Source organism: Anser brachyrhynchus (assembly GCF_964034855.1).
Source record: "Anser brachyrhynchus genome assembly, chromosome: 1".
In the NCBI taxonomy this organism is placed as follows: domain Eukaryota; kingdom Metazoa; phylum Chordata; class Aves; order Anseriformes; family Anatidae; genus Anser; species Anser brachyrhynchus.
In genome coordinates, this window is record NC_137694.1 from 19077777 (window position 1) to 19097510 (window position 19734).

Below are 19734 nucleotides of genomic sequence, written 5' to 3' on the forward strand. Positions count from 1 at the left end.
AATTTTTGAAACTAGATCTAGTTTCTTTTTTTTCTCGAAACCAGTGCATGGTGGTCCTTCAAATTCATGGCATACTACCAGAGAATAGAATATAAAATGACCTAGACCAAAAATATTGAGTGAAATGACAATGTAGAGAAGGGTCAGAAAAGCTCCCAACAGCAGCTAAAGAAAGGCCATTTTTAGAATTTTATTCTTCATTTTTTTTGCCCTGGTCAGGCCTCACCTGGAGTACTATGTCCAGTTCTGGGCTCCCTGGTACAAAAAATAAAAATAAAATAAAAGACAGGGATCTCCTGGAAAGAGTCCGGCAGAGGGCCACATATATTATAGGGGGCTTGGAACATCTTCCCTATGATGAAAGACTGAGAGACCTGGGTCTGTTCAGCCTTGAGAAGGGAAGACTGAGAGGGGGTCTTACCAATATTTACAAATACCTTAAGTGTGGGAGACAGAGGGATTTGTCCAACCTCTTTCCAGTGGTTTGTGGGGACAGGACAAGGGAAAATGGCCAAAAAAAATGAAGCACAGGAAGTTCCGCACCAACATGAGAAGGAACTTCTTCATGGTGAGGGTGACAGAGCACTGGTACAGGCTGCCCAGGGAGGTTGCGGAGTCTCCTTCTCTGGAGATATTCAAGGCCCATTTGGATGCCTATCTGGGCAACCTGCTCTAAGGAACCTGCTTTGGCAGGGGGGTTGGACCTGATGATCTCTTGAGATCCCTCCCAACCCCTACAATTCTGTGATTCTGTGATTTTGGTATTGTAAAAGAGACAAAAAAAAAAAATCAGTGTCTTCATGATTAATATTATAGTTATCAGCTGAATATATGGTAACAGAATGTGGAAAAAAAAAATCAGTACTGGGTTCCATAATGGAAGAACTTAAACAGTTTTAATCCTATTTTAATCCTATTTCTTTTCAAAACAGCAGTGTGAGAATACACTGCATCCCACATGGGGCACGACTGAAGAAGAGTACAGCTTCAATAAGCCTAAAGACTTCTTTTCAGTTATAGGTAAAAAAAATGTATAGGTTTGCAGTTGTGTGACAAGACACAATCATTCCTGCAACAAGATCTCCAGAAGTTTTTTTGTTGTTGGTGGTGTTTTTTTTACATTCCTCTTTGAGAGCTGAGGGATGGGGAGGAGCAAGGGGGAATGGTACATAAACAGCAATGTAAGCCTGTATTTGAACAAGGACTTTGACTATTAGCAGATAGTGAACATCCCAACTACTAGATTTCTCTGAGCACTGGTACTATAGGGTCAAATTAGGTCAAGGTCTTTCCATATTAAATGTGAGGAGGTTACATGAAAAATGATTCATAGTGGAAAGGAAATACCGAAGCATGGAAAAATAATGCTGGATGAAATAAATAGGGATTGAATTACTCCTAATCCAAAATGGATAGAATATTAACCTTGTTGGAATCACCACATGTTTTAGGAATAATGCAAAAGTCCTCAGGACTTTATCCTGAATTCTGTAAGGGCAAAAAGTTGTTTCAAAAATGGTATGGATTTTTCCCCAGAACTATGAATTTAAACAGTAAAAAAGGTAGAAGTCAGAAAAGATCATTTAGGTATTACTCTGAAATTATTCTTCCTTTCTAAACCTGTGCATATGCTGCTTTGACATATTGTATTTACAGACATTGAACATATTCATATGTTCATATATATTCGTATATAAACATATTCACATACAGAAGCAAGAGATTTTCACATACATTCATATACACATACAGAAATAAGTTATTTTGATTTGTATTATTTTAAAGTATAACTGAAGTAAATGATGAACTTAATAGGGTACGTTCCAAGGTGCTGTGATATCTTTTTCAGAGGGTTGTTTTTTATTTTTTTTTTGTTTTTTGTTTCTTTCTTCTCTCTCTGGACATCCAGTCTAACAGGGCTACATTGCCACAAGATAAATGATAAGACACTTTACCTGGCTAGCCTAGATAACCTTCTGACAAATCCTAGTTATTCTACTAATTTGCTTCTTAGAGTAATATTTCCAAAATCATATGTGTTACCTTTTGTAGTTTTTCCTCTTATTATAATGTTGGACAACCTTTTCAGTAACTTATTCATTTTTCCGCAAATATACATCATAAAATATATATATACATAAAATATACATATTATGTATATGTATAAATATGTATATGTATATAATATATATATTGTTTATATGTATTATGTATATATACATATTATGTATATATACATAAAATATACATATGCATAAAAATACATCATAAAAATGTTACTGAAGAAACGTAGATATTGGCAGGTGGAAGATTACTAAAATAACTGGATCAAATTAACCTGTTTTTGGTGTTCTTTCTTTAGCTAGTTCATTACTAGTCTTTTGTCCTGGTTCCAGTTAGGACAGAGTTAATTTTCCTCCTAGTAGCTGGTAGGGTGCTATGTTTTGGATTAGGATGAGAAGAGCGCTGATAACATGCTGATGTTTTAATTGTTGCAGAGCAGTGTTTACACCAGGCCAAGGACTTTTCGGCTTCTTGCTCTGTCCTGCCAGCGAGCAGGCTGGGGGTGCAGCAGGAGCTGGGAGGGGACAGACCCAGGACAGCTGACCCAAACTGGCCAAAGGGGTATTCCATACCATCTGATGTCATGCTAAACAATATATAGGGGTGGCTGGCTGGGGTGGGGCGCCGGCTGCTCGGGGATAGGCTGGGCATCGGTCAGCGGGTGGTGAGCAATTGCATTGTGCATCACTTGTTTCTTACACATTATTATTATTAATACTATTATCATTATCACTATTATTATTATTGTTATTATTATATTCCTGTCTTAATAATCTGTCTTTATCTCAACTCACAGGCTTCACTTTCCTGTTTCTCTCCCCCATCCCAGAGAGGGAGGGGGGAGGGTGAGCGAACGGCTGTGTTTAGCTGCCAGCCGGGTTAAACCACAACATCTTTATTTCTTAGAAAAATGCAAACTATATAAATTCGCTAATGTCTGTCTGCAGGACCTACTGTTAGTCAAAAGGCCTAAAATATCATTACTCAAGTGAACTATGATTGTTAAGAAAGTCTTGGCCAATTTACCATGTTTTGCCTTTGGCAATAAATATAGCAATATGTTTTACAGATCTCTGACTTCTCTCTAGCTCTCTATCCAGAAGCTTTGAAGCTATTGTAATACATGGAGGAGAGACAACTTTAATGACATTAGTTTTTCAGGGTGGAAAAAAGATTCATGGTGCTTACATCAAAAAAGTAAAGCACTTGTTAATTTCTTAAAAACCTGCTTTGCAAGGGAAAATGAAATTGTTAAATGCATTTAACCAGGACAATGTGATTTACTCAAACATTATTTATTTTAATTTGTCCTTCAATCTCATTTAGAGCATGTATTGCCTATGGCTGTAGTAAGAGCTGCTTAGAATCCCTTGAACCAGATTAAAGATCAAAATCCTTCTTAGTGCCAGCTTATTGCATAGCAAATACAAACTCAATGCAATCAGCAAGCTTAAAACAAGACTCAGATGTTAGTTAGTAAAGCCAGTGGAGATGAAAAAAAAAAAAAAAAAAGAAGAAGAAAACAAGGTGACCCAGAAGAGAATATCAAAGGCTCTTTTCTATTTTCAGTCCTGGCTAAAGCCATGAAGTCATTCTTCTGTATAAAGAAATATCCCCAAAAGATATAATTCTCTCAGTAAATGTAAACCTACTTCTAATTTACCATTCCAATTTGCGAATCATATTTTACCACTATTCATGTATCATATGAATATCTTCATATTTCTGTATGCTTTCCACATCGATATAAAAGAGTTCTGTACCAATTTATATAACCAAAAGCAGGATTATATAGGAAGCAAGGAATAGCTCATTCCTTCTTTATGTTTGTTTTGTTTGTTTATTTATTGTAGTGGAACAGATGTTGATCACATACATTTCAAGATAAATACACAAAGCTCAGAATTACGGTGGTTTTGGCATTCCCTAATGACCAGAAGTTTTCTTCTTCAGTACTGTGCTACTGGTAGTGTGCTATCATTTTGTCAGGACATTGTAAAACTTGTTTAAAAGTTCTCTCTTTTTTTTTTTCTTTTTTTTTTTTTTTTAAGAAGGCTTCAGGGCTGCATTGCATAGCTTCTGTCACAGTTTTAAAATGTGCTATTTGCTTACTTCTTTATTATATTTTAAAATAAACATCTTTGTGGTTACGGATTTGTTACAGAAATTGAACAGAAACTAAGTTTCATCCTAATGTATACTCATGATGCTCTCTTACTTGTGGGAAGTTAACAAAAAGAATTTTGCCTTATTTTCCCCACTAATCCACAACCAGATTATTCTGCAAAACTTCAATTAATCCTGTCTAGAAGTTATTCTTTACTGCATTCTTAGGAAAGAGGACACAGATTTTTAGTGAAAGATGTTACCAAGTGTACATCTTCCATGCCAGCACCGTATTAGGGGTTTCTATTGTACACTGGATACACGCTTGTCCATGTAACAAAAGTTTAACTGTTGGATTAGGTGAATTGAGACAACTTTTATATTTCATCAGGTGAAGGAGCATGTGCCTGTCAAATAAAAAGGAATGTGTTTGACCAGTGGATGGGCGCACATCCAATCACGCAAGTGTACAGTTTTGGTAGCATGACTTATGTTCCTGCAGAATACCAACACCTGATGAGAGACCCTCTATTTTTAACAGCTCAGAGAACTTCTGAAACCAAAATGAATTATTTCATTTGTCTGTAAAGAGTATGCAGGTCTGTTTGTTCACTTGCTTTTGTTTTGAAATGAAATTAAGAAAAAATATCAGTTGAAGAACAAAGGAAAACTATCTTTTACAAACTAGCCCCCTCCCAAACTTCAAATGAAAACAAATGCCTGTGTAGCACAGAATTAGTACCTTTGAAGGCAATATTTTTAATGGACGTTGACAGTTGCCACTGTAACTAACTGAAAAATGTGTAACTAAGCTCCTTTTGCCTTTTAAACACTACAGCCTAAAGCTGTTATACACTGCTTAAAACTGTGTGGATCTGGGTGCTATTAAAACAGACTCAGATGTACAGACATAAAGCCAGATGTTACCAAGTGTACATCTTCCATGCCAGCACCGTATTAGGGGTTTCTATTGTACACTGGATACACGCTTGCCCATGTAACAAAAGTTTAACTGTTGGATTAGGTGAATTGAGACAACTTTTATATTTCATCAGGTGAAGGAGCATGTGCCTGTCAAATAAAAAGGAATGTGTTTGACCAGTGGATGGGCGCACATCCAATCACGCAAGTGTACAGTTTTGGTAGCATGACTTATGTTCCTGCAGAATACCAACACCTGATGAGAGACCCTCTATTTTTAACAGCTCAGAGAACTTCTGAAACCAAAATGAATTATTTCATTTGTCTGTAAAGAGTATGCAGGTCTGTTTGTTCACTTGCTTTTGTTTTGAAATGAAATTAAGAAAAAATATCAGTTGAAGAACAAAGGAAAACTATCTTTTACAAACTAGCCCCCTCCCAAACTTCAAATGAAAACAAATGCCTGTGTAGCACAGAATTAGTACCTTTGAAGGCAATATTTTTAATGGACGTTGACAGTTGCCACTGTAACTAACTGAAAAATGTGTAACTAAGCTCCTTTTGCCTTTTAAACACTACAGCCTAAAGCTGTTATACACTGCTTAAAACTGTGTGGATCTGGGTGCTATTAAAACAGACTCAGATGTACAGACATAAAGCCAGATGTTACCAAGTGTACATCTTCCATGCCAGCACCGTATTAGGGGTTTCTATTGTACACTGGATACACGCTTGCCCATGTAACAAAAGTTTAACTGTTGGATTAGGTGAATTGAGACAACTTTTATATTTCATCAGGTGAAGGAGCATGTGCCTGTCAAATAAAAAGGAATGTGTTTGACCAGTGGATGGGCGCACATCCAATCACGCAAGTGTACAGTTTTGGTAGCATGACTTATGTTCCTGCAGAATACCAACACCTGATGAGAGACCCTCTATTTTTAACAGCTCAGAGAACTTCTGAAACCAAAATGAATTATTTCATTTGTCTGTAAAGAGTATGCAGGTCTGTTTGTTCACTTGCTTTTGTTTTGAAATGAAATTAAGAAAAAATATCAGTTGAAGAACAAAGGAAAACTATCTTTTACAAACTAGCCCCCTCCCAAACTTCAAATGAAAACAAATGCCTGTGTAGCACAGAATTAGTACCTTTGAAGGCAATATTTTTAATGGACGTTGACAGTTGCCACTGTAACTAACTGAAAAATGTGTAACTAAGCTCCTTTTGCCTTTTAAACACTACAGCCTAAAGCTGTTATACACTGCTTAAAACTGTGTGGATCTGGGTGCTATTAAAACAGACTCAGATGTACAGACATAAAGCCAGATGTTCTGTTTCCTAGACCAGTGCAATATATCAAATCTGTGCCATATATGTTTATTTTTAAAAATAATTTCAGTCCTTTTTATGTACCTGTAGGGGTGATCAGAGATCACCTTGATATAAGGAGGTAATTGGTGGCAGCCAACATGGCTTCACTCAGGGTAGATCGTGCCTGAGAAATCTGGTGGCCTTCTATGACAGGGTTATGGCATTGGTGGATAGAGGAAGAGTAACTGACATCATCTACCTGGAGTTGTGCAAAACATTTGACACTGTCCTCCATGATATCCTTGTCTCTAAATTGGAGAGACATGTATTTGATGGATGGATCACTTGGTGGGTAAGGAATTGGCTGGCTGGTCACATTCAAAGACTTGTCAATGGCTCCGTGTCCAAGTGGAAATCAGTAATGAGTGCTGTTCCACAGCAGTCAGTACTGGGACCAGCACCATTTAGCATCTTTGTTGAAGACAAAAGTGACAGTGAAATAGAGTACATACTCAGTAAGTTTGCTGATGACACCAAGCTGTCTGGTATGGTCAACATGCTGGAGAGAAGGTATGTCATGCAGTGGGACCTTGACAGTTTTGAGAGGTGGGCATGTGCAAACCCCATGAAGTTTAACAAGTCCAAATGAAAGGTCCTGCAAAACTAAACCCAAATACGGGCTGGGTGTAGAAAGGCTTAGAGAAGCCCTGAGGAGAAGGAGCTGGTGATGGTGTTTGATGAGAAGCTCAACATGAACAGGCAATGTGCACTTGCAGCCCAGAAAGCCAACTGTATACTGGGCTGCATCAAAAGCAGCGTGGCCAGCAGGTCGAGGCACATGATTCTTCACCTCTACTCTGCTCTCGTGACAACCCAGTTGCAGTACTGCATTCAGCTCTGGGTATCCCATTGTAAGAAGAACATGGACCTCTTGGAGTGAGTCCAGAGGAGGGCCAAAAGGATGATCAAAGGGCTGGAGGCCTTCTCCTATAAAGAATAGCTGAGAGAGCTGGGATTGTTCACCCTGGAGAAGAGAAGGCTCTGAAGATACCTTATGTCAGCCTTCCAGTACCTAAAGGGATCTTACAGGAAAGTTGGAGAGAGACTCTTTATCAGGGCATATAGTGACAGGACAAGGGGTAATGACTTTAAACTAAAAGAGGGGAGATTTAGATCAGCTATTCAGAAGAGATTCTTTACTATGTGGGTGGTGAGGCACTGGAATAGGTTGCCCATAGAAGTTGTGGATGTCCCATCTCTGGAAGTGCTCAAGGCCAGGTTGGATGGGGCTTTGAGCAACCTGATCTAATGGAAGATATCCCTGCACATGACAAGGGAGTTGGAACTAGATGATCCTTAAAGGTCTCTTCCAACCCAAACCATTCTATAATTCTGTTAATTTCAGGTACTTGTGTATTTTTATTATTGCACAAACAGAGCTTAATGAAGATGTGATGACAAAATGTGATGGAATCATTATATAATGTTATGGATGTTGCTTTAAAACTCCCTAGAATTTAATAAAGGGGAGATTCATTTACAGCTTTGTTAACTGTTTTGTAGATTTTTTAATCAGTTTGTTCCTGAAATACCATTTACTTTTTAGGTATCAAAATACCCAAAAAAATGATTATGATTTCTGATTTAGGTTGAGTGCAGGCTTTCCAACAGGGGTGTAGCAGATCTTGAATCTATGTAGATCATTGTTACTAAGAGCTGCAAGTAAATTTATATACAGTGTGTGAAGTGTCCTTGGAATAGAGCTAAAAGGCAACATTCTCATTTTATTCATTCAGGCAAAAGTGACAACCAAGGAATTATTTTGGATATTTAATATATGTTTAAGTATGAAAGAATGTAACTGTACATAGGATCTCTGTCTTAGTAAGCATTGTACCTAATGAAGTTCAGACATGTCATGATGTCTTTATTAAAAGCCAGATGTCTTTATTCTAGATTTGGAAACTTTATTACACAATAACCATGTGCTTTTGGTGTATTTATCATATATTTATCCATACCTATTTATGAGTTGCAGTAACTGCAACACTTATCAAACCTGCCTGATACAACTACTTAATTTTGTTAGGAAATAAATATTGATAAAGAAGAATCTTGGATATGAAAGAAATGATGAGTGATATAATAAGGTAAATATTAACTTTCCTTTGTATATTAATGTTTAAAAAATGAAAAAAAAAATAGCTCAGCTGTTAAAAATACTGGAAATATGGAAAAATATGCATATACTGAGATACTGACTTGCCAAGGCAATCAGCTCTGGTTCTGCAGCAGAGCGGGGTATCGTGGTGTGCAAAGGTCTTTCTGCATCAAGGAAACCACAGGAAGTGGAGAGGGCTGCTGGGAGCCAGCAGCCTTCATGAAAGCAGCTGATGAGGCTTGGCGGGCCCAGGAGTAGCAGCAGCCGCCCCCACACGTACAAAACCATCCCCTAGGAGTGCGGCCAGGCAGTGGTGCAGCCGTTTGTGTGGCAGTTGGCGCCAGGAGGGCAGAAGGCAGTCACTTTGTTCTGAGAGTAACAAGAAACAGCCTTCAACTGAAACAAAAATAATGTCCACCTGCCGCAAATGCCTGCATGAGGCTGAACCCTGGAACCCAGATGCAGGGGCCACAACCTGCCCAGCCAGAGACCTACACCCAAACAGACCTCCCAAAGTCTGAAAGGATTCCCCCTCTACTCCCCCTCTATTCTGCCCTAGTGAGACCACATCTAGAATATTGCGTCCAGTTCTGGGCCTCTCAGTACAAGAAGGACAGGGAACTGCTTGAGAGAGTCCAGTGCAGAGCCACGAGGATGATTAAGGGAGTGGAGCATCTCCCTTATGAGGAAAGGGAGGAGGAGCTGGGTCTCTTTAGCTTGGAGAAGAGGAGACTGAGGGGTGACCTTGTTAATGTTTGTAAATATGTAAAGGGTGAGCGTCAGGAGGATGGAGCCAGGCTTTTCTTGGTGACACCCAATGACAGGACAAGGAGCAATGGGTGTAAGCTGGAACTTAGGAGGTTCTGCTTAAATATGAGACAAAACTTTTTTATGGTAAGGGTGACAGAGCACTGGAACAGGCTGCCCAGGGGGGTTGTGGAGTCTCCTCTAGAGACTTTCAAAACCCACCTGGACACATTCCTGTGTGACATGATTTAGGTGTTCCTGCTCCGGCAGGGGGATTGGACTAGATGATCTTTCAAGGTCCCTTCCTATCCCTAATGTTCTGTGATTCTGTGAAAGAGCTGCCCAGACCCTCAGTTCCAGGGAACTCCTGAATCTGGAAGTCCCCTGAAGGCAGAGGTGGGTGCTGTAGGTGCAAACGTAACCAGCTGGATCAACTTTTCCAGCAAGTTGCCATGTTGCGAGAGGAGCGCACCAGGCAATGTGGCATCCAGGAACCAGAGTGAGAGATTGATGCACGGTATTGTGCGCTGACATGGCTAAGAGACAGCCCTGCCTTAAGTCCTGGCAAGGGAAAGGTAAGCTGATTTCCAACCCTGAGCTGATGGACTTGACAGACTCACAAGACAAAGGAAACTGGACCCTCATTTCAGCTTGGAGCAGCAGGAGTCCCCCCCTTGTCCCCACAGTGCCCGTACAAAACAGATACGATGCTCTGGGGCTGGAAAAAGGAGAGTGTGTGAGTAATGGTCAAGACCCAGGAAAGGACAACCATACAAAGTTGGACCAACCAACCACCTGTGTTAGAACCTGTGCCACCAAAATAGCCAAGGGTGCCATCTTCTTGAGCAGGGATTGGATCAGGAAGGCCGAGGCACAGATGGAACTGAGCTTAGCAAGGGATGCAGAGAATAACAAGGAGGGATTGTATAGGTACTTTCACCCATAGGCCAAGGAGAGTGTACCCCCTCTGATAAACAAGAAGGGAGAACTGGTAACAACAGACATGGAGGAGGCTGAGGTACTCAACAAGTTATTTGACTCATTCTTCACTGCCAGTCAGCCTTACCATGTCTCTTGAGTCCCTGAACCTCTACACGGGCTGGAGGAGAAAAGTCCATCCCACTGTTAGCAAAGAGCAGAGTCAAGACCACCTGATGAAACTGAGCACATACAAGCCTATGGGGTCTCATGACATGCATCCCAGGGTCATAAGGGAACTGACTGATGTGATTGCCAAGCCACTCTCCATCCTATTTTAAAGGTCATGGCAGTCAGGTGAAGACATTGGTGACTGGAAAAAGGGAACCTGCCATTTTTTAAAAAAGGTAGGAAGGAGGACCAGGGAACTACAGACCGGTGAGCCTCACCTCTGTGCCCAGGAAGATCATGGAATAGATCCTCCTTGAAGCAATGTCAAGGCACATGCAAGACAAGGTGATTCAAGACAGCCAGCAGGGCTTCACCAAAGGCAGATCGTGCCTGACCAATCTCGTGGCCTTCTATGTTGGAGTGACTACATCAGTCAACAGGGGAAGACTGACTGCTGTCATCTACCTGGACTTCTGCAAGTCATTTGACATGGTCCCACATGACATCCTTATCTCTAAACTGGAGAGGTATGAATTTGAAGGGTGTAATATTACATGGATAAGGAATTGTCTGGATGGTTGCATCCAGAGAGTTGGGGTCAATGGCTCTATAACCAGGTGGAGGCTGGTGATGAGTGGTATCCATCAGGGGTCGGTCTTGGGACCGGTGCTGTTTAATATTGTCCTGGTTTTGGGTGTGATAGGGTTAATTTTCTTGATAGGTGCTGGTATGTGCCATGTTTTGGATTTAGGAGGAAAATAATGCTGATAAAACACTGATGTTTAAGTTTTTGCAGAGCACTGCTTACACCAAGTCAAGGACTTCTCATACTGCCCTGTCAGCGAGAAAGCTGAGGGTGCACAAGAAGCTCGGAGGAGACAGAATCAGGAGACAGCTGACCCAGACTGGCCAAAGGGATAGTCCATAACATATGAATCATAGAATGGCTTGGGTTGGAAGGGACCTTAAAGATCATCTAGTTCCAGCCTCCCTAGATAAGGTTGCCCAGGGCCTCATCCAACCCGGTCTTGAACACTTTCAAGGACAGTGAATCCACAGCTTCAATGGGCAACCTGTTTCAGTGCATTACCACCCTCTGAGAGAGGAATTTCCTCCTAACATCTAATCTAAATCTCCCCTCTTTTAATTTAAACCTGTTCCTGCTTGTTCTATCACTGTCTGCCCCAGTAAAAAGTCACTCTTCATCTTTTTTATAAGCCTCCATAAAGCATTGAAAAGGTGCCATAAAGTCACCCTGGAGCCTTCTCTTCTTTGGCTGAACATCCCCAATTATCTCAGCCTTTCTTCACAGGAGAGGTGCTCCAGCCCTCTGATCATCTTCACGGCCCTCCTCTGGACCCACTCTAACAGGTTAACATCCTTCTTGTGCTGGGGGCCTCAGACCTGGATGCGGTACTCCAAGTGACACCTCAGGAGGGCAGAGAAGAGGGGGACAATCACCTCCCTCACCCTGCTGGCCACGCCTCTGTTGAGGCAACCCAGGGTAAGGCTGGCCTTCTTAGAATCCAGAACATATACAGTCATAAAAAAATTTAAAAATTCGTTTTTTCTAAAATAATGATGACAAACTTCTGAACACAGACTTTAAAAAGCACAGATGAAATATTGGCTACTTTAGTCTCATCAGCAGTGTATTTTGTGCCTTTGGTATAAGAGATCAACCCTTTTTAAATTCTTATAGAGTTTGCCTGGATAAGTCTGTTAAGCCTAAAAGTTTCCTGGATGGCTGATCATAGCCTTGCATGGATTTTTTTTTTTTTTTTTTTTTTTTTTTTGAGTAGATAGACACTTACCTGCTTCTGAAAGCTTAATTCTGATCCCAGTTTAGGTAGCCAGCCTAGCTTCTTCTCAGAATTTAAGTTAATGGGAGCAGCACAAGAGTTAAGAGGGGGAGTGGTGGTGAAAGTAGTGCCACCATGGTCATTAATTTGGTAGTTAGAACTTTCACTGGAAAATTAGGAATGTTCATATAACAATTTTAATAATACTTTCTTCAGTTACTATCAGCCCACCAGTCCAAAAAAAAAAATAATATGTATATATAGTTGTAATCAGTGGTAATCATTAAAAGTGTTTCTCCTGCAATATTTATCTAATTAAAATTTTCTTTTTATTCATGTCTTTTTAGTAGTAAACATGACACTGTGGAGTATTTTGCAAAATATTTTTTTCAAGGACCCCTTGCACTATTCTTATGACTAGGGCACAACTATACATACAAGTACGGCATAGTCCATGCAGAGTAGGAAGTAAGTCTAATTCATTAAAAGTTTAAGATAAATCAAAAGTGTATTCCTTACGCAGTCCATGAAGAGTGATTGGAGATTTATACTCTGTTCTAGCTGTGTAGAATATTATATTTCTGCAGGGGACCTCATCTGGAGTCAAAAGGAATATTTACTCAACCAGCTATAGAATTGAGTTTATAAACTGTTTAGCTATTTATTCTAATATACCTTACTCTGTAAGATGAATTTGCTATTTCATGAAGGTGGAATTTTTCTTTAGGTTAGTGAGCCTGCTCTAGGCTGCTCAGCAGCTTACAGGAGATTGATACCAACTTATAGAAGCATACATTGCACTAGGCAAGGGTATTATGAGTAAGAATGTTGTATCTTTAAATTTAGAAGGAAAAAGATTTTTAACTTAAAAGAGAAGTTAAGGAATGGGACTGTTTAATTGATCTACTACAGCTCATTTAATTGGTATTTGCAGAAAGTGATTTTTTTTTTTTTTGTCATGGTAAATTTTCTGCCTTTCCATAACTAAATTATTCACTGTGTAGAATTAGAAGAAATTAAATACCTATAGTAATAAATGTCTTCTTTCTTCCTGTAGGGATAGAAAATATTTTTAACATGTTTACATCTTTATTGTATAACTATCTTTTAAACTTCTGTTTACTCTAGACATTCTATTCACAGTGGCTATATACTTCTCTGTGCTTTATGATTCATAATTCTTCCAGATGAATTAATTTAACAGATTTCTAAAAAAGATAAGGTTTATTCTTGTGTAGATAGTAGCAGAAACAGAAATGACAGAGTTGACAGGAAAAACAGCAGTAGAGAAAGGTAGGGAAAAGTGTTTTAGTGTTTTAGAGAGAATGGAGTACTCCTTCTACCCCCACCTTCTCCAGCTGACTTCAACAAGGCTTTGGTGTCTAAGAAGGGTCAGTGTGGTTGTTTTCTTTATTAGAAGGGCTGGCTGTCTCTTTAACATCAAATACAAAATATACATGCCCTTATTCCTTCAAAAAGGAAGGACTTTATAATTTTTTTAAGCTAGTAGATTTTGCAGTCATGATGTGTATAAGTGGCTTACTGAATGGCCAATGAATGCAAAATTTCAAAGCAAAATATAGAGTTGGAAACAAAAGTCTGTATAAGAAAGTTCTGCATCCCACTGGCCTATTTTTACTGTCATGTCATTTGAATAAGTTCATAAATCTCGTCCTATTTTTTTCCTGCATTGTGAAAGAGTTTTGATTAAAGAGCTTTACTCAAAATGGGTTTGGATTAAAATATGATTGCACTTATTAAAATTCTTTTTAATACTTGATTTTCACAAATGATATGGAGGAAATTTTCATGTCAATTCCACCACTGAAAAAGGATTTTCAGAAAGGAAAAAGAAGTTATTATAACAGAACCTTATCAACCCCATAGGATACCGTAACAGTACAGAGATGGGGCCTTAAATGGAAATGGAACAAGATACTAGGAGAGGATATTAAAACGTGTTACTAACATGAAGAGATGTTGTAATCACATGTTACACATGAAGAAGAATCTATGGCAGAAGGTCCTTGGTACTTAGATTTGAACTCTTTTTGAACACAGTCCATTACTTCAATGAATTGAACAAATTTTATCAGAGGATGTATGTTGTCTTTAGGATTAGCATCATGGAAATGGGACATACTTGTAACAATCACTGTCATCTGGTGAAAATAATTTACTAGACTTAATGATGCTACGGCAGCTGTAGTGTAGGATGTTATGTTGTTTAACTGAAATATGACTACTGATCTGAAGGTCTCCTGAATAGTTGGGTGATGTTTCTGAAGAAACAACATGATCGTTTTTTTTTTTTTTTTCTAACTTTGAATTGCAGCAAATACTACTCAAGTTGGGGTACATATAGAAATTACTTTGGACTAAATTTCTCAATTACTTGTAAATTGCTTAAAGTCACAACAGCAACCCTGATATTACACTGATATCATAAAGCAACTGTGATTGAAATACAACTGTGCTACATGGAAACTCTAAAACATTGATAATCAATAATCAGAATAATCGAATTAAGGACCCCCCCCCCCCCCCCAATTTTTTCTTCCTTTCACACTCGTTCCAAATTCTCAGCTGTTCCCATAAGAATATCTTTACAAAAATTATGTTAAAGATGTAAAACAATTTTATGAGAGGGAAGTATTATTTACAGAGAATATTTTTCTTCATATTTGTTGAGTTTATTGTTATTTAAAGTGTGAGAATGCACTCTGAGGATAAATAATGTATGATATAGATATGAAAAAATGCAATAGCAGACAAATGCAATAATCAAGAAAACAGGTTAAGAAGATTATCATATTTGTCCTGCTTCTCATTTGAATATATAAATATTTTGAAGTCCTTACCCAAGCAAAAATTCCAATGCACATTTTTTTCTCAGTAAAGCCTGGTGGAGGGACATAAAATTAACAAATATTTTCTGTCACCATCCTAGAGCCAATGGAAAGTCTCAAATAATTTCAGTGGCATCTGTATCAACTTGGCCTTGGCTGTGATAACAGAAGAAAGCTCGTTATATTTTAATAATGATAGGAAGGAAACATGGTTACTTTGCAGATGCACCAACAGGAAAAGATTGTTTAACCATGAACGTTGGAAACACTGAAAGATGTTCTTGCATTATATTCTATTCCAGAGTTTACTCTAAGTACAAAGTATACTGAGGAATCAACAACAGCAACAAGAAAAAATAGGGATTTATTTGCTATTGTGTTACAGCTTGAATAGTTATATATTGCAATACCCAAGCCTCAATGTGGTAAGAATGTTCTAGTTAACACTTAATCATGATATATTAATTTCAGAATAATTTCCTTTTATTGTTTTTAAATGAAAATTAGGAAAAATGAGACATCATCAAGGATGGAATAAAGACATTTTTTATTGTTCATTTTAATTCATTTTAATTTGTCTTCTCCTAGTAGCACAAGAAGAATAGAATTCTCAGAAAATATTCCTCAATATGATAAGCATGTAATTAAATTTAGGTGTAAAAAACTATGAGATGTATTTTTCAGGTGGACATTTTTTTCTAGAACACATTTCATTGTCTAGAATTTTTTTTCTCTATATATTTTTTAATTTTTGATACAGTAGAAATCTCATAATTAGTTTTAAAAAGCACGTTAATTTCAGCTTTTCTTACATTGTTTCACCACCAAGTTTCAAAAGAAAAATGCATATAGACACCTAAATCTAAATGAAAAGTTAGAAATTTAAGTAAAAGTCAGGGCCTCAAATAATCCCCTATCTCTGAAAAATCCTAAAAAATATATATCTTAAAATGCCTTGAAATCCTAAATCCTAAAACTGTGAACTACCAAGTGGTTGAATAATTTTAGTGGTTAGATTTTGCATTATGAAAAAAGCATCAAACCTATGCTCAGTCAATTTAGAGAAAAGCATCATTTAAACATCTGTGTAGAGAGAGGTGCACTTCTTTGTAAAATTAAGAGATTTTTAAATAAATTAGTATTCTATGTGTGTGCTGTGTGCGTCTAGCCATAGGCATACATGTCTATACTTAGACACACCAAATGTTGGAATATTGTTCTAACCTACCAAAAGTTCAGGTTCTTCACTGTAGATCTTGTTTGTAGCAGAAAGTTGTTGGAAAACCAAGCTACCACCTGTTTCATCATTCATTGTTTGACATCTCTCTTTTTTTCTTTTTCCTAGTTGAACTTGTTTGCCTTTCTTTACTCCCCTGTAAAGTTGAAAGTATGGTAGCTTCTGCTAGCTCATGTTGATTGGCACATTGGTAAGGTACAAAAATACACGCACAGACCTCAGCATCACACAGTATTACTTACTGAGACATTAAGGGATGATGGTTCTTTTTCCCAGAATGAGAAAGCAAAAGTGATATTAATAGATGTTCTGTGATATAGCTCACTGCTGTGCCACTGGACTGGTGAGTAAAACAAATTTTATGAAAGTTTATGGTAGAAACGGTATCACTAATTGGAACCTTGAGAACACAGGACTTTATTTAAAAGAAAAGAATGTTGAAAGAATGCAGAACAATAAAAAAGAAAAAAAAAAGACAAATTGATTTATTGTGCCTTATGTGTTGGTGACATTTGTCGTGTGGTAAGAAAGAATATTTAGTTAAGTTTTATTTGTCTCCTTGGTTCTGATTACTTTAGCTAATGTCTGGATAGAAAAAAAGCCAAATCTTAATGATCCAACAGTGCTCTCTGGTGGTGTGAAACAAAGACATTTTATCCTCTATAAAAACTTGCACAAGTCCAGTACACGCGTCCTTGAGGGCAGATAAGTGACAGAAATTCTCAGCATGTTCCCTTGTGATAAGAAAAATAAACAACTGTAAAGCCATCAAGTCATGAAATGTGAAACCTGGATTAGGAAAGGTAATGTAAATAAAAATATTAAAAAATATTTATTGTCCAGCAGACATGTTAGATTCTTATTGTTCACAAGGGACAATTTTCTTCATTGTGTACATAATCAATACATAACCAAAAAATGAGAGAAACATACTTTGTATTAATATATTTTACCATTAAAATATTTTGAACATTATAAAATAACTTTTCCACTTTTTGGTTTAACGTGTGTTGCTTGTTAGTGGCAAAAACATTTTCTAAAAGAAATCTTTTGAAGAGGTGAAAGAGCAGTTATAGATGAGAGTCATTTAGGTGTTGAGTTCAAAACAATTTCATTTTCTGTTTTCCCTCAAAACTTGTGTCTTGGGTTCTGATTATATAGAAATACTTTGAATATAAATAAATAAATAAGCCCCCACACCACTGGAATCTATCACAATTTAGCTGGCAAGTAGATAAAGACATTTTACATGTTGGGCTGTATTTGTTTTAAATTTCTGGTTTTGAGGGTCTGGTGTGCAGTCTGTCAGAATCTGTGCAAGTTAACGCAGTCTCCCAACTAGATAAACATATAACTTTTTTCCTTTTGAAACATGTTAAATATAGACCCCATTCCACTAACCACACTATCAAACTGAAAAAAGATGATTTCCTATGAAGCTTTCTGTACAGTGATAGGTGGATTCTACCCATACCAAACAAACCATCAGAGGTTTCTGCAGTAGGTCAACCTACTGTACTCCTTCCATTCATTTTCTTGTGTTTTTCCGTGGTTGGTTTTTGGTGTTTGTGTTTCTTTTTGTTTTCTTTTCAATGCCCCTTGAAGACATGAAGACGTTAAATAGAAAAACAGAAGTAAAGGGAAGGACAGAAGAGAGAATTTTATGTGGAACGTAGCCAATATCCCTGAACATAAATAAAGATATGTACAATCTGGATAAATTTTTGATGAGTAATGTGGCTCAGGTTAAAGTCAAGAAATGCTTCAAGTGCTTTCTGAGCCCAGAATTTATTCTGTAAGCCTCTAAAACAATGTTTATCCACAATACTGAGACACTGGAATTATTTTTATTAAAGTGTTAAAAAGCATGGAAAAAGTGTTGAGCAGATCTTGACAATATCTAAGATGTGGTTATAATGCTCATAAGGAATAATGTATTCTGCATATATTAGAATGAAGCTGTCAAGAGTTTGTAGAACTGCAAGAGAAGTAAAGAGGTACATGAAAAGAACTTTCTCTGCAAGGAGAAAAGAATAAATAGGTAGTCAGTTTCTATCTTGGACTAAGCATATCTCAGCTGTAACACCAGTATAGATTTAGGGGAAGAATAATTTTTTACTGTACATCTATTTTAAAATTATAGAAAAAAATATGTAACGCTCAAAAGGAAATTTAAACTGAACTACATTTCTTTTTCTGTAGTATTTACATTTCCTTTTTTGTACTATTTATCTCTACCAAAATAATTCAAGATTTTTTTTTTTCACTGAACTTAGATTTCACCAGAAAACCCAATAAAAAGGCTTCTTGAAAACATCTGTAAAATGGAAAAAAAAAACAAAACTTGTACAAATGGCATATGTAGCTATGTGAAAGTAACTGTAATTAAAGGAGACAAGACCTTCAAAGTCAAGGCTTAGAGTCAAAAGAAAGGTACATGTTTTGCTGGGTTAAAAAATACCTGGATGGCCAGGCGCAGAGAGTGGTGGTGAATGGAGTGAAATCCAGCTGGAGACCGGATATGAGTGGTCCTCAGGGGTGAGTGGTAGGGCCCATCCTCTTTAATATATTTTTTGAGGATTCAGGTGAGGGAACTGAGTGCACTCTCAGTAAGTTTGCAGACGACACCAAGTTAGGCTGCTTGATGGTAGGAAGGCCCTGCAGAGGGGCCTGAACAGGTTGGATTGATGGGCAGAGGCCAATGGGATGAGGTTCATTACAGCAAAGTGTCAGGTCCCGCACTTTGGTCTCAACAACCCCATGCAATGCTACAGGCTTGGGACAGAGTGGCTGGGAAGCTGTACTGAGGAAAAGGATCTGGGGGTGCTGATTGATGCTCTCCTGAACATGAGCCGGCAGTGTGCCCAGGTGGCCAAGAAGGACAACAGCATTCTGGCTTGTATCAGGCATAGTGTACCCAGCAGGACCAGGGAGGTGTTTGTCACTGTGTACTTTGCTCTGGTGAGGCCACACCTCGAGTACTGTGATCAGTTTTTGATCCCCTCACTGCAAGAAACACACTGGGGGCCTGGAACATGTCCAGAGAAGGGCTACGAAGCTGGTGAAGGGCCTGGGACACAAATCCTCTGAGAAGCAGATGAGGGAGCTGGGGTTGTTTAGTCTGGAGAAGAGGAGGCTCAGGGGAAACCTTATGGCTCTCTACAGCTGTCTGAAAGGAAGCTGTGGGGAGCTGGGGGTTGGCCCCTTCTTGTAGATAGATAGTGAAAGGAGGGAAAAGAGGGAATGGCCTTAAGTTGTGCCATAGGAGGTTCAGGTCGGAAATGACAAGACATTTCTTCTCAGAAAGAGTGGCTAGGCATTGGAACAGGTTTCTCAGAGAGGTGGTGGTGTTAGCATCCCTGGGGGTATTTAAGGAAAGATTGGATGTGGTGCTTAGGGACATGGTTTAGTGTGTGATATTGGTGGTAGGGGGATGGTTGGACCAG

The 19734-nt window shown here is 38.3% G+C and overlaps 1 long non-coding RNA gene across 5 annotated transcripts in view; it reads left to right on the plus strand.

Annotated features, from left to right (window-relative positions):
• Positions 1–2695: 2695 nt before the first annotated feature.
• LOC308181553 overlaps positions 2696–19734 on the plus strand; it is a 114348-nt gene continuing 97309 nt past the window's right edge. For all 5 annotated transcript variants that reach the window (XR_013941500.1, XR_013941501.1, XR_013941502.1 and 2 more), the window contains exon 1: positions 2696–2728. This is a non-coding gene — a long non-coding RNA (uncharacterized lncRNA). The remainder of the gene's footprint in view (positions 2729–19734) is intronic.